A 16,231-nucleotide genomic window follows, 5' to 3' on the forward strand; every position below is an offset into this window, starting at 1 on the left:
TTATGATTGACAACTATGATCAAATATTTGGAAATGATGATATATTTAGTAAACACATTGATAAAAGGTCTGAAGACTTAAAGACATAAAAAGAATCAATAAATTATTCTAGAAAATCTCCTATTATGACAAAAGCCATAGCTGGCCACGACTGGAAAACCAATGATATTGATGAAAAATTCAATATTTCATATGCTGCACTGCAGGAAGAAGGTCCTACAGGTAAGACAAGATTTATTTATTCATCAAATGAATGGAATCATTTGATCAAATCTTTTCATGATGTCATAAATTTGTGTATATCAGAGAAGCTTTGGGACACAAAATGATTATTTGAGAGAGTATGGGAAAAGTTTTTAAACATCATATATATATATATATATATATGTATATATATGTATATATATATACAAACACACATATATATGTACTCATATACTGAAATACATCTGGATACATCATTCAGGTATGTATGACACATTCTTTATTTAGAGTATCCACCAATATTGTCTGCTATATTTCCCCCCTTTCTTCCCATGGTCCTTAAGTTAGAGAATTTCTTGCATATGAAATTATTATGTTTGATAAGATCATTTAGAAACAATGATTTGATTTAAAAATTGATTAAACATTCTGCAAGATTAAGCCCTGCATCACTGTCAACATGCTTTGGTTTCCTAGCATGAAAATACTAATGTTTGTTTAATTTCCTATGAGAAACAATTTTTGTCAAAATCTTATCATTGGTAAAATATTTGCACAGGATCCACTACAAAACCTATGAGAGGTATGATAAAGAGGTTAAACTCACCTGATTATCAGGTGGTAGCACACAAATTCAAATACATTTTTAACTGAAGTAATTCTTTCTATAGAGTTAAGAAAATACACCCAAATATTACCTTTATCTTAAGCGATGTGAATCTATCATCTGAGAATATTTGTCTGATGATGACACTCTATGTTTCATTTAGTAGGACAAAACAGAACAACTACCACATATAAGTGGTACTGGATGATTTAAGAAGGTCTAAGGTCATTGTATTTTAATGTTCCCTTCTACCTCCCATTTAACCATATTAGAAGAATTATTCCAAGATCCTATGTTAGTTTTATATTTCACTGTATTAGTTACAAATAGTTTCCACTCATTGTACTTATTTTATGCTGCATATTTCATATTGTTTGCTATTATAACAAATGTTATTAAATTGGGTTATTGCTTACAGTCCAATGTGCCTTGTTCATGGTCCTACATAGTCTTTGGAAAAATTTTCAGTCTCTGCCTCTACATCCCAATTATAATACTAATTTTCCCACCTCAGTTACCAATGTGTGGCCAGAAGCTAATGACACTGAATAATCCCTCAGAATTCTGCATAGAATCCCGTGCCATAGAAAGTTATGAATAAAATTCCATTAACAATCAAAATTAATCCTTACACATGATGAACTTATAGGTGGATCATGGTTTTAGAATATACAAAATGACCTGAAAAGATAATCCAATGTCTAAAGCAATTGAGATTTAGACTTTGTGAAATGAATTTGGGTCATCAAAACATACATTAAAAAACAAACAAAACTACGTATTGTAGCACAATCATCTCTAAACGAGAAGTTTCTACCTGAATAAAGATGGCAGTCAGATACAGTAACGGAAGCTTATTGGACAGATATTTCTGACATATTGTTCAGTAATGATCAAAAGAAACTCCCCCCTGCAAGAAAAAGAGACAGAGAGAAAGACCAATACTGTAGGCTCCTCATGTTAATAAGCTCAAAGCTCTAATTAATCTCTAAATATATATCACCAGTGATGTGATCTGCATATGTTTTACACACACACACACACACGCACACACACACACACACACACACACACACACACACACACACACACACATGCATTATGTACACCAAGAAATGCACAGAAGCATACTGCATATTTGTTATATCTCTCTTCATCACCTTAGGCCTCAACATGAAATATTGTTTATTCATGGTTTGTCTATCTCAAAAGTGTCTGTAATCCAAATTTGAGAAATGGAAATCTTAGAGAAAACCTCCAGTAAAGAAATTGATAATTTCCATATCTGCTGTTCTTGGTCTTTCCTGAACTCCCATTACTATAAGTTTACAATGTTTTCATTTATTACTAGTATTATTTTAAATTTTTATCAAAAATTGAATTATAGCACTGTAGCCTGACTTTTCTCCCTTAAGTACATCACAGTCACTGCACTTTCACACTCATTTCAATATTGTTTTGTACATGTTTATATATATACATATATATATATGTATGTAGGTATATATTTATCTTTACAAATATGAATATTACTTGAATTCATTTTGTTCTGTTTGTGAATATGGTTTCCATGATATACAGTGTGTATTAGTCAATCCATATGCAGGTCATTTCTGGAAAAATTAATATTCTGTCAGTCATAATTAGCTGCCTATAACTTTTGACAAGAAATATTTTGACCATTGTCTTAACACTGCATTGACGTTGCTATTATTCTGATTTTGCACCTATTTTTATGAGAGACAATTTCAAAACAGACTTTCAAGTATGATGGGTCTTACAGTGTTTGTAAGCCCTCTTCTACAGTGGTCCCTGAGCTACAGAGCATTTAGTTCTAATGTACATGTATTCACTGGTGCTGGATTTTTCGTAATGCAATAATCTCTTTATTGTGTCCTAGTTTTTCTTTTCTGTAATGGTCTCCATTTTCTATACAAAGAGGCTTCTTTGATGTAGGATGATGGCCCCAATTGTTGGTACATATAAGACTAGTATTTAAATGCTGTAAGGAACGTCGCTAATTTATTAAATTAATGTCATCAATTTTAAAGTTTATGACCAAACTAGCTACATAAATCGGACTAGATTTCTAGCTCCAACCATGATTTCAATCTTGGTGAGAGAAATTCTACAAATTGTTAAAGTACTTCCTGTGGCTTTCCCCCAAAATATGGATGCATCAGGTAGCACTTGGATTTCTCTCAAGGTTGGTGGCTTGAGTGCCAGTTGCCAAATAAATCTTACAAGGCATCTCAGCAATCTACCTGGATATGTCTTAGAAGCCTCTAGGTTTAAGTCAAAGTTCTAAGGTAGATAAAACAGTAGGCAAGTTGACACGTTAGGGAAGCAATTGATAGTTGTACCCACCTGTAATACCTATAAAGTACGATGATAACCAGTATGGCAAGATAGCAGAATAGGTTCAATAAGTGACACTAACAGCTCGGTTTAAAACAACTGTTCTTTGATTAGACTTAAATGTATTTTCTTTACCATAGAATTGAACATGGTTCTGGGTCTTTCATTTGGTTTCTCAGAAAAAAATGTTATTACTAAGTATGCTTTTAAAGTTCAACATTTGGTATCTTGTTATTTCTCTTTAGGATCATCCGTGCAGGTCCTTTGACTTGTCCAAGTCACACATTTTCACTCCTCTCTGACAAGATAAATTCATTTTCCTAAAGTAATATGATATAAATGTTATATAAATATACAATTCCTTCTTTTTGGTTATTTTAGTTTTCTTCTTTCCACATCTGCAAGTAGCCTTAATTGAAATAATCTAAAACATCAAAAGTTGAAATTTCTAGCAATAAGACTGCTTACCATATTGAGTTAATTGAATAATATTTAACAGTGAGTGCCTTATGTCTGCAAGGATGATAATCATTCTATCACCTAGAATTCCCTTGTAGTGTGTGCTGCCCCTCATCAAGTTATTTATGAAATATTATGGTACCAATGGCTTCCTTTGCTGATCTTTGGTCATACTCAATTTACTCTTGTTTCATACAGCATATGTAAACAAATAAGATAATATTAAAACTGCATATGACCAAGGGGACATATATTAGAAATGCAGAATTCAAAGTATGTGTTTTTGAAAATCATATGATAGTAAACATAAGTGAGCATAAGTATTCCATAAGAATAATCAGATATCTAGTAAATTCTTTCAAAATTAGCAACATACAAGATTAACACACAAAGTGAGCACTCCTTCTTTGTAAAAATCACAAACTTACTGAAAAGTAAATCAATGAAAACCTGTCATTAATAGTAACTTTTAAAAGTATTAAGTTTCTTGGGAAAATTCTAACTGAGAAATAAAAGGCTTTTATGATTAAAAAAACAAAACCAAAAACAAAAGAAAAAATGAAAAAAAAATTCAACCCAAAACAAAACAAAATGTCTTATAAATTGAACAGATATTAGATAATGGAAAGACTCCCACATGTTCATGAATCAGAAAGATTTAAACAGTAAAAATTCCAGACCATCCTGTAGTAACATTTTGATTCTATCCTTTGAAAGCATGATAAAATTTATAACACTCTTGATGTTTTTAGGAGAAACAATATTGTAGAAGTGATTTTTTAAAACTTTCCTCCCAGTCTTCTGCCATATTCCCTTGACCTCACCCATAAAGCCTCACCAACATCACTTCCTAAACATTAACTGAACAAGGTAACACAAATGAACATGGAAAACTAAATGGCACCTGAAACCTAGACAAAGAAATATAGGCAATTGCATCGTAAACACGAGTATGCGATTTTATCTAAAACAAGTGTATTTTTTGGATGCAGGAGAAAGACGAAACTTGCTTTCTGACCGAAGCTGATAGTCTGTATATTATTGGTGTGAGACAGTTAATGCTTAGAGTTATTAATATGCAGTATTTATGGTTCTTTGTAATTTTTTTGTTAACACATACTTTTCCCCCTCTTTTTCGAATGACTACAGGGTTATTTATCATTTCTGTCCTCTTTTGTATATGTACGTTATCTTCAGCCTGCTGTTTGCCTTTTGAAGACCAAGATTGATGATGAGAAATGACTTAGTGGTGCTTAAACTATGTAATGTTTCTCCTCATTTGTTGATATGAATGATGCTTTTGCTCAGTTATAAAGTCTAGGCTAGTATCTGTATTCTTTGAAAACATGGAGAATGTTGATGCAGGCCCACTATATTTTATAATATCCATTGAAAACTCAGGTCTGATGTAGTTATCGTATGTGTGACTTTGTCTTTTTCATTCATAGCTTTTCGTATTTTTATTTCTATGTTCAGTTAGCCTTTGACTATTATGTGCCTACTTGACGTTTTCTATGCTTGTAGTACTTTAACACATATCACTTTTTGATTTGGTGTGATAAATGCATAGGAGATACAAGGTTAAAGAGAGTTCAGTTTCAAAAATGATTTCCCTTCTTTCTTATATGCAGAAAAACAGAAAGGCTATGTATATACACATACCAAGCCACCAGTTTATTCTGATCCAACACCACCAAGAAAGAAATGCTTATTTGGCAAAAATCTTACAAGCATTTATGTCGACAGAAAGCTGCCTGCTCCAAATCTTGTGAGTATCATTTTGGCTTTCTATAGCACCTTTCTCCTCAGTAAGCTATTTAATCAAACTGAGGAATGTTTAGATAGCTGATCTATGAGAGTAAGATCATTTTAACACAGGAAAAAGTTCTACTGTATTTTGAATAATGTAATTGAAAGAAAAAGAGAAGAAATACCATTCCCATATTTTGCACTGACTGCATCAAAGATTCAATCCCACCAGTATGTTGGAGGAAATAATTCTATGGTAGTGGCCCACTAATTACCCAACTGTAAAGTCTTGCAGCTTCCTTATGTCTCCACATTTCTCTGGAATCTACCTTAATATCATTGCCTCTGAAATTACTCAATACTTAAAAATATCTGTAGGCTTTTCCTTTAAATGATCAAAGAATTAGATGAACACACTGTTTTTTTTATATATATTAACATCATTTATCCTAGTGGACTATATTTAAATGCCATATAATATGGCTTAATCTATTTTAAATGAGTTATTAAACGTCTTTGGAAACATATGTTTAGTATCCAACATCTCTTTTAGCACTATAGCTGTGATAGGAATTTATGCTGTTTGTGAACAAATTTATCCTGTCTGACACATGAGCATTACTGCCAATTTCTTAGGTGTTTTAGAGCAGAATTTTCTGGTAACCTTGTTTGTATTGGTGTAATCAATTTAAAGTGCAGTAAATCTATGCATGGTAGTCATGTTTACAGAGTAAATTATGGAAGAATGATAGAAATATGCTTGGGTTTTTAAATGTGAAAGCATCTGTAGACATAGTTGAAATTAAGAAGTCACAGAATAAGGATATAAGAGTCTCAGAAATATGGTGAAAAATATTTCTTCAAAACATAAAAGTTAGGATTCATAATACAGGCCAGGACAAACAGTAAGTAAATTAGTGAGTTGATCTCTGGAAGGGAAATGTCCCAGTATTTACTTAAGATGCCAGGCTTGAGAATGATATTGATAGAAGGAAACACAAAGTAATAGAGGACTATCCACCAAAATGCTTTGGGGAACAGAAGTCCAACAAATCCATGATGTTACAAATTGGGGAAAAAATGGATTAGGGAAGAAAATGTATTTGGAAGCTAAAACAAAAAAAGTTCAATAACTACTTTATTTCTCTCAGTTATAGCTGCACATCCAAAACTGTCCTTGCTCAGGTTCACAATAAAAGACATATTTGTGCTTCAGGTGTGGAGCTCTAATACTACATCCTTATCCCACACAGGATATGTTATCCATAATTGCAGGGAAAGGACGAGAATCAGATCATATATTTGAAATTCTACCTGAAAATTCACACTCAGAGAAAGGTTTGACAGTGAATAACTCATTGAATGGATGAAAGAATGCATGCTTGTAATAGCATCTGTCTTGAAGTTAAAGAAGGTTTTCATGTCACCAACATTAAGCATCCCTCTAGAGATGCATATGTGCTTTCTGTGCTTAAGATTACATGAGGATGACTGTTTTCAAGAACTATGGACACATGACCTCTTGATAAGAGGCATGGCAGATAAAACTCTGACAAACCCAAAGATTCATCGTAAAGACACAGGTGAAGAGCTTCTGTTGGAAGTTAACATCCTCATATATCAGATGGGCTTTAGTTGGGCATTACAAATATTCCCACTGATTTCACCTCTGAACATACCCTGTGAATTAATAGCTGAACAAGTTATAATGGTGGTAAAAAGTGCATTATCAAATGAATGTTTTAAATAATACTTACCAAAAAATATCCTTCACAAATAACAGTTCAAATTGACAAGTCATACACTCACCTACAATAGGCTATCGATGTTGAATATTACCCTCTGTCTCGTATATACAAGAAGTCGTTTTCCTTCTCAATCAAAGACTAATCCAGCACTTTCACTTTTGCCAGATATTGCCATTCTAATTCCATGTCAAATATTCAAGTATTAGCCTAACCTACTTTTAACTTTTCTAATACACTAACACTCCTAACTTGCCAGGGAGCTGCAGTGACTCTAGAGCAAATTTCATTGTTTTATTTTTACTTGGGCCATGATCTGATTTCACCTTTCAGAAGTCTGTGGAGCTATGGCCCAAACCTAAATAGTAAAAATAATGCTCTGGGATTAACTATGCTTCCTAACATTAGGAAAATGTACTGAATGATCCATCTTGGCCTTTGAGCTTGACAAGAGTGTCTGATTCTCATTGTCAGACTTAAGACCTTACTGAAGTTAGCCTTGTGTATTCAAAGCAATTTACAGGTACAAGGGCACCTGGGATTCTTCCACTTTTATGGCTTTCATTGCTCAACATGAAAGTTCATTGTTGTATTTCATGCAAAAGACAGTTTCTGTTCTTCAAACAATCTGATGCTTACAACTAAATTTAAATAGTTGAATATTTACAAATTTTAAGAAAAAGACATGAAACTGTGAGACCTTCTCACATGGAAAATAAGTAAGCTTCACCACTATTCCTGCTGGGTCTGTAAGCAAGGTGTACGTGTATACAACAGCTTTATGGTGTGTGAGCCTAAAGTACAGATTCAAAAATTATACAGTCAGGATGAGTTAATTTTGGGTGCTGTCATTTTTTGATAGTTTCCTATTCCAAGAGGAGGACTTTGGTTTTGGTTTGATTGTTTTGGTGGATTTTTAAACCATCATCATCATCGTCGTCGTCGTCATCATTTTACATTTTTTTGTTTGCTCATTTTATGTCTTGTATGCTGCCCCCTACCTATTCTCCCCTCACAGGATCTCTCTCCTTCCCTGAGCTGAATTGGGACCCTTGGGTTGTCCTCCTACCCAGGCACATCAACTCTCTTCAGGTTTAGCACATCTTCTTCCCCTAAGGCCAGGTGGGGACAGTTTTTCACAGTCAACAGCTTACAGATAGCCCCTGCTCCACATGTTGGGGGACCCACAAGGAGACTGAGCTTTACATTTGCTAGAAATTGTGCTGTAGGTCATGCTGCAGCTTCTGCAGGATTTTTAGATGTTAATTCAGCCTTTGACAGCTCCCAGTGGTGCTGCTTAGTTGATTCTGTAGCTCTTCCTGTGGAGTTCCTACATCCTCAAGGTCATGGAATCTCTCCCCCATTTCTTCCAGACAAGCCCTTGATTGATCCATAAGATCCAATGATTGGCTGAGGCTCTACATAGCCTGTTTCATTGAGCTGCTGTGTGGAGTCTCTCAGAGGGCAGTTATGATAGGTTCCTGTCTGGATATTCCATATAGCATCTGGCGTTTTTCAAGGCAGAGAGAGCTTTGGGCTGGGAAGTGGAGTGCAGATCTATGATTGCAATTCATGGTGTGGACTAGAAGTCAGGAGAGGCAATTTGAACAGACCATAGGTTTGTTTCATTGCTATAGCTGCTAGGACACTGTTTCATTGATTCTAGTCTTAGGGAAAAAAACACAAGATCCTGCATATAAGTTCCACATTTGATCCAAGATTCTGGGGAGATAGAAGTTTGGGAATCTTTTATGTAATATGCTTTCAACCAATGATTGTCAGCCATCCTAATACTGTAACACTAATATATTTCCTTATGGTTTGGTGATTAGTAACCATTTTGCTGCTTTCTCACAATTAAAATTTTGCCATTGGCAAGAATTATAAAGAAAAATGGAGAGAATATATGACATGGATGATATATGATATGTGAACCCCTAATGGATTATGACTCCCAATTTGAGAATCAGTGGTCTAAACTGCTAATCTTAAACAAAAATGCTTTTCATGTTCTTTCTAAAATGTACATTGACCATTATTTTTTATTTTCATTTTAAAAAAGGACTTCATTGCAAACATTGAAGGAAGTTTACTTACTTCTGACTTATGTGAGAATTGACTTAGCGTCCCAGATGAAGGAACTCTGGTTGGAAAAATTAATGCCATCCAAAGGTAATGATACAGAAAGCACTTGGGGGAACTGTACCAATATAGAAGCAGTGTTTTTGTAAGGTACATAGGCTTGTGTTTACAGTATTATAAGCTGGAGTGATGTCCCATGCCAAGAGGTTTCCTTAGCACAGACACGTATTGTCACTTTTTAAACATGTTGATTTCTCAAACTAGAGTGTGGAACCATGTCTGTAATCCCACCTGGGTGTCTTCTCCTTTATAACTGTCACAGTTTAGAAGACAGCCTATGCAACACCTTGTGTGCAGGTCAGCGTAGAGTATTGCTTTAGTTCCTGTGTGAAACAAATTAAAAGAAGGAGGTGTGCATAATACCTGTGGATTATTTGCATCCTAGTATTATTACCATGTTACTGTGAATATACCACATGCTAAATATATGTCATTGATTAGAACATGAAGCTATTACTGAATACTTCTTTCTCAGATATAACTACCTCGAACAGTCTAGGTCAGGTATAGCTTTAATTTCTTTGAATCTTTTTTCTGTGCAATAGTTCAGAGAATGATTTTGTGTGTAACAGGAGCATTGAGCTCCACATGCTACCCAGGCGCCATGCATCTCTGTCTTGCTGTAGTGAAGCTTTTATAATCGCATTGTGTAGGGTCACTAGAGTGCTTTCTGCTCTTTATAGTCTAGAGTGTCACAAGAATGTTACATGGATTTATACTACATTAGATATTAAATGTGTCTCCACTCCATGGTGCTTGGGAAGATGGATTGATATTTAGTAACACTAGATGTTTTCATACACAGAACACACATGGTCTGCAACAATCTCATTCAATCTAATACCAATATCCTGACACCTTCCTCTGGCTTCTGTAGGTAGCAGTCAAATATCTATTACATAGAAAATCATTCATACTTTTTAAATGTTCCCATGATTTTATACAGTAAAATGATTTGCAGAAAATATTTTACGTACTACTCTAGCTGTATATTATACTTCTTTTGAATTCTGGTTATACTATGAGTTGGTCTACAAAACATTTGCCCTGTTTTCTTCATAGTTAGTTTTGTAACTAACATTAGTTTTCAGATGGTCTAAAATAAAATTATCCCTTTTCTTTGTTTTGACTTCTACTGTAGATTCCTCAGGCAAACTTTCTCCTTCTAAAGCATCTCATTTGCATATTAGTAATAATAAGAGACTCATCCATGAATAATTTAGACACTCACAGGTTATCTATCCGGATAGCTCCTTATGTTTTGTGGGATCAGACTACAAAGGACGCATGGTTTGGGAGTGATGTATCAAGAAAGGTAGGGGATCTGACTTTTGCCTTTGGGAACAAAATTCTCATTGTAATGCAGGAAGTAGGAACACTTTGGAAAGATCATTTCTGTAAAAGGAAACCTTAGGATTCCATTCTTCTAGAGTGGAGTGGAATATATATTGATCTGTTTTGGGAAGAAAGATGGTTAATGTAGAATAAAATAAGTGAATCATTTCAGTCTTTCTTTTGTTCTTTCTTCATAGATATTGATTTTGTCCAACAGTGTGCTTCACATATAATGGTACTCAAAGAAGACTAGAGTGAAGTTTAAAAAAATCCTATTCATCCAGGTTTGCTTCTTTTTTTTTCTTCACTCCAGCCCAATTTTTGGAGTATATAATAGTTGTGTTTCACAGTAATTAGACTATAATATCATTAAATATTCACATCAAGTGAAATAATGGTCATATAAAAGTACATATCATATATATAAATATATAGATATATAGATATATAGATATATAGATTTCATATGTGTGTGTGCATATTTGTGTGTGTGTGTATGTAGGTGACAAATTGGTGTATATTATTTTGTATTCTTTCAATTACTTTACCACTAGTGTATTCAGGTGTAGTTTTAAGTTCCTCAGGGCTCAAGGACCTCCACATCAAACCAGATAGATACACTCAAACTAATAGAAGAAAAAGTGGGGAAGCATCTCGAACACATGGGCACTGGAGAAAATTTCCTGAACAAAACACCAATGGCTTATGCCATTATCCAGAATCGAAGCAGGGGATCTCATAAAAGTGCAAAGGGTCTGTAAGGCAAAGGACACTGTGGTTAGGACAAAATGGCAACCAACAGATTGGGAAAAGATCTTTACCAATCCTCCAACAGATAGAGGTCTTATATCCAAAATATACAAAGAACTCAAGAAGTTAGACCGCAGGGAGACAAATAACCCTATTAAAAAATGGGGTTCCGAGCTAAACAAAGATTTCACAGCTGAGAAATGCTGAATGGCTGAGAAACACTTAAAGAAATGTTCAACATTTTTAGTCATAAGGGAAATGCAAATCAAAACAACCCTGAGATTTCACCTCACACCAGTGAGAATGGCTAAGATCAAAAACTCAGGTGACAGCAAATGCTGACAAGGATGTGGAGAAAGAGGAACACTCCTCCATTGTTGGTGGGATTACAGACTGGTACAACGATTCTGGAAATCAGTCTGGAGGTTCCTCAGAAAATTAGACATTGAACGACCTGAGGACCCAGCTATACCTCTCTTGGGCATATACCCAAAAGATGCCCCAACATATAAAAAGGACACGTGCCCACTATGTTCATAGCAGCCTTATTTATAAGAGCCAGAAGCTGGAAAGAACCCAGATGCCCTTCAACAGAGGAATGGATACAGAAAATATGGTACACATCCCCCTAACCCCTACGCCTCCCCTTCAATATAGGTGTTCCCCTCCCCATCCTCCCCCCATTACAGTCCTCCCCCAACAGTCATGTTCACTGGGGATTCCGTCTTAGCAGAAACAAGGGTTTCCCCTACCACTGGTGCTCTTACTAGGCTATTCATTGCTACCTATGAGGTCAGAGTCCAGGGTCAGTCCATGTATAGTCTTTGGTTAGTGGCTTAGTCCCTGGAAGCTCTGGTTGGTTGGCATTTTTGTTCATATGTGGTCTCGAGCCCCTTCAAGCTCTTCCAGTCCTTTCTCTTATTCCTTCAATGGGAGTCCTATTCTCAGTTCAGTGGTTTGCTGCTGGCATTCACCTATGTATTTGCTGTATTCTGGCTGTGTCTCTCAGGAGAGATCTACATCCGGTTCCTGTCGGCCTGCACTTCTTTGCTCCATCCATCTTGTCTAATTGGGTGGCTGTATATGTATGGGCCACATATGTGGCAGTCTCTGAATGGGTGTTCCTTCTTCCTCTGGTTTAATCTTTGCCTCCCTATTCCCTGTCAAGGTTATTCTTGTTCCCCTTTTAAATAAGGATTGAAGCATTCGCATTTTGATCATGGGTCTTGATTTTCATGTGTTCTGTGCATCTAGGGTAATTCAAGCATTTGGGTTAATAGCCACTTATCAATGAGTGCATACCATGTGTGTTTTTCTCTGATTGGGTTACCTCACACAGGATGATATTTTCCAGTTCCCTCTATTTGTCTATGAATTTCATAGAGTCATTGTTTTTGATAGCTGAGTAATATTCCATTGTGTACCACATTTTCTGTATCCATTCCTCTGTTGAAGGGCATCTGGGTTCTTTCCAGCTTCTGGAAACAGGGAAAGGGAATAACTATCGAAACGTAAATAAGAAATACTCAAGTTAATAAAGAAAAAAATATTTACTCACTAATTTATTTACTCTATATCCTGATTACAGTCCCTTTCTCCAAGTCGCATCTTCACAACCCCTTCTTCCCTCCATTTTCCTTCATCTTAGTAGTGCAGAACTTCCACTTACACCAACTCACTCTCATACATCAATTCACAACAGGAATAAGTGCATCTCCTCCCATTGAAGCTAGACAAAGCAGCCCAGCTAAAGGAAAGCAATCAAGTGGTAGACAACAGAGTCCAAGCTAGCCCGCACACTAATACTTAGGGTACATACCTAAGATAAGCTGCACATCTGCTACATATATGTAGGGGGCCTAGATCCTACTGCTGGAGCATATGAAGGGGGAGCTTTGATTCAGATTCAAAGCTGAAGGATCACAATGATTTAAAGGCTACAGCAAGATACCTGGATATACAAGGAGAGGCATGTCTGGGAGGCTCCGGTATTGATGGTGTAGCAAAATCCAGAGGGCTTGAAGCAGGCCAGTGACTTAGTTCAATGTACATTTGCAAGTAAACCTGTTTGGACAAAAGGGTATAATTTGTGACATAGTATAGCACAACACATCTCACAGACTCCATTTTTTAAAAGGATTTTAATTTTTTGTTTGATTTTTAATATAACTTTAAAACTTTATTTAATTTTAATTTTTGAAGTTTTGTGAGGGGGGATTGTTATATCAAGAGATAGTTGGAAGGAATGAAAAATAAAATGAGAGTTACTTGTGAGTATGATGACAAATTTAAAGAGATTCAAAAACAGACATATATTTTGAAAAGGATAAAAGGCAACAGAAAAGTAAAAAATGAAAGAAAGCAGGGTACATTTTAACTAATAGTTTCCAGGGATTAAGTCCACAGGAAGGACGAATTAGTGATGTCACACACATGAATAGTATTCTCACCCAGGACTCAACTTGGCTTGGACTAGAAACTTACCTTTTATAGGTAATTTCTTATTACCAAGCTCCTGGAAATGTAAAATCCAAGCCTGTATCAAAGTGCATGTCCAAATGAAGGAACAAAACTCATTTTTCACTTTTAATAACTATTAGTGATTCTTCTGTTATGGGCAGTTCTTTTCAAATATATTCTTTTGTATGGTCAAGCATGAAAACAAACAAGCAAAACTATTCTGTACAAGCTGCATATAAAATATGACTATCTTGTGCAGGACTGCTCAAACATAAACTTAGCTGCATGCTGGTAAGAAATATGTGATGGGTAGAGTTGACTTAACCTAAACCATCATCTCAGAAGAAAAGTAACTTATCCGTGTTGCTCAATTTAGGAAGTGTTATAATTTCTATGATTGCTGTGACAAAACACTGATAAAAAGCAACTTATGGAAGACAGGTTACACTCCATGATATACTTGGAGTTACTAGTTAACTCCTGAGAAATATCAGGGCCTAAACTGAAGCAGGGCAGGAACCTGGATTCAAGAACTGAAATAGAAGCTGAGTAGGAGTTCTGCCTCTTGCCTTGTACCTCATATCTTTCATTTTCTGACTAATAGCTCAGGGGTTGCACCATCCTGGAGATCTGGGCCCTACAAATTCCAAGGTTAATCAGGACAATATCCCTTAGACTTCTCTATACATTAGGTCAATCTGATGGAGGCATTTTCTCCATTAAACTCCCTTTTCTCACCAACTTCTTTTCTCAGGCACATTTGTTTTGCCTTAATAAAACATCAGGATCTAAAACACTAAATAAAGATTGCACATGGGGGAAACCCGTGGCTCCAGCTGAATATGTAGCAGAGCATGGCCTTATTTGGCATCACTAGGAGGGAAGCTGCTTAGTCATAAGGAAGCTTGATGACCCAGGGTTAGAGAATGCTAGGGCGTTGAGGCCAGAGTGTATAGGTGAGGGAGGGAGCACTGTAATAGAGGCAGGGGGAGAAATACAGGGTTTGTGGAAGTGAACTGTGAAGGGGGATAACATTTGAAATATAAATAAATAAAATAATCAATACAAAATAAAACAATATGACCAGGGAAACTTATTCAAGTAAGTGGTTCTTTGGGACTTAGAAATGCTGAGATAGTATAGAACTTCAATGTCATGACAGAGGAGCATGTCTGCAGAAAAGAAAAAAAAACAAAAAAAAAAAAAAAAACAAAGAGCAGGCTGAAACCTGATGTCTCTTGTCTTGGGAAGCAAAAATGTAGCAGAGAAAGTACATTGAAAATGGGCACCTGTATTTTGTATTTCCAAATTATAGGCAATGGCATACTTCTATCAGGAGGGCCAAGGGACTTAAGCCACCAGAAAGTTGTCTCCAAGAGTGTATTGCCATGCCCGAATCTAGAATGGCATCCCATTCAAAACATCCCAAAAGAAACCCCCAATTCCCCTAACCCCTAAAAATGTCAACGAACGACAGTCATTAATTAGATTAACTCACACTGTTTGGCAGCACATCAGGTTTGAAATATTGCTTTGGTTAAGTAGTTCTTCTATTCTTTGCAGTATGCCTTAAATTTTGACAAGTTTTGGTAAAATGCCGAGAACTTAGAGTCTCCATTTCAGAAACTTCATATCATGCGTTCCTATCTGTGGCAACTGTTATTTTCCTCATAGTTTTGGATTTCATTTTTAAATTTCAATTTTGTAAACCATGTGAAATGACAATCTTGTTTTGCCTTGTGTTGTTACAGATGTCCATTATACAAATCATGATCGACAACTATCATCAAATATTTGGAAATGATAATATATTTAATAAACATATTCACAGAAGATCTGAGGATTTAAAGACTTGTGCAGATTCAATAAACTCTTCTGGCAAATCACCTATTATGAAAGAATTCCTAGCTGGCCCCAACAAGAAAACATGCGATAATGGTGAAAATTAAAAATTTTTCATTGCTCTGCAGAAGGAATGTCCTACAGGTGAGCCAAGATTTAATTAGTCATCAAATGAATGGAAGGATGACATTCTTCACTTATTTCATAAATTTGTAAATATGAGAGCAGTTTTGGGCACAAAATGATATTAGAGTATGGAAAAACTTTTTAACCAACACTTTAATTAAATTATATTTAAATTTATGCATATGTATATACAAACCAATATATATTATATATAATTTATATGTATACACACAAACAGACACACACACACACACAAATACTTATGTACTATATATACCACATGTAAGTATGACAGACTCTTTATTCAGCCTTTGTAAGAATCCCACAATATTGCTATTCTTCCTATGGTCTTTAAGTCATGGAGGATTCATGCATATGAAATTATTATTTTTGATAAGATCATTTAGAAACAATGTATTAATTCATACATCCATTAGAGATTCTGCACGTTTAA

This window comes from Rattus norvegicus, chromosome 1 (genome assembly GCF_036323735.1).
Source record: "Rattus norvegicus strain BN/NHsdMcwi chromosome 1, GRCr8, whole genome shotgun sequence".
Taxonomy (NCBI): domain Eukaryota; kingdom Metazoa; phylum Chordata; class Mammalia; order Rodentia; family Muridae; genus Rattus; species Rattus norvegicus.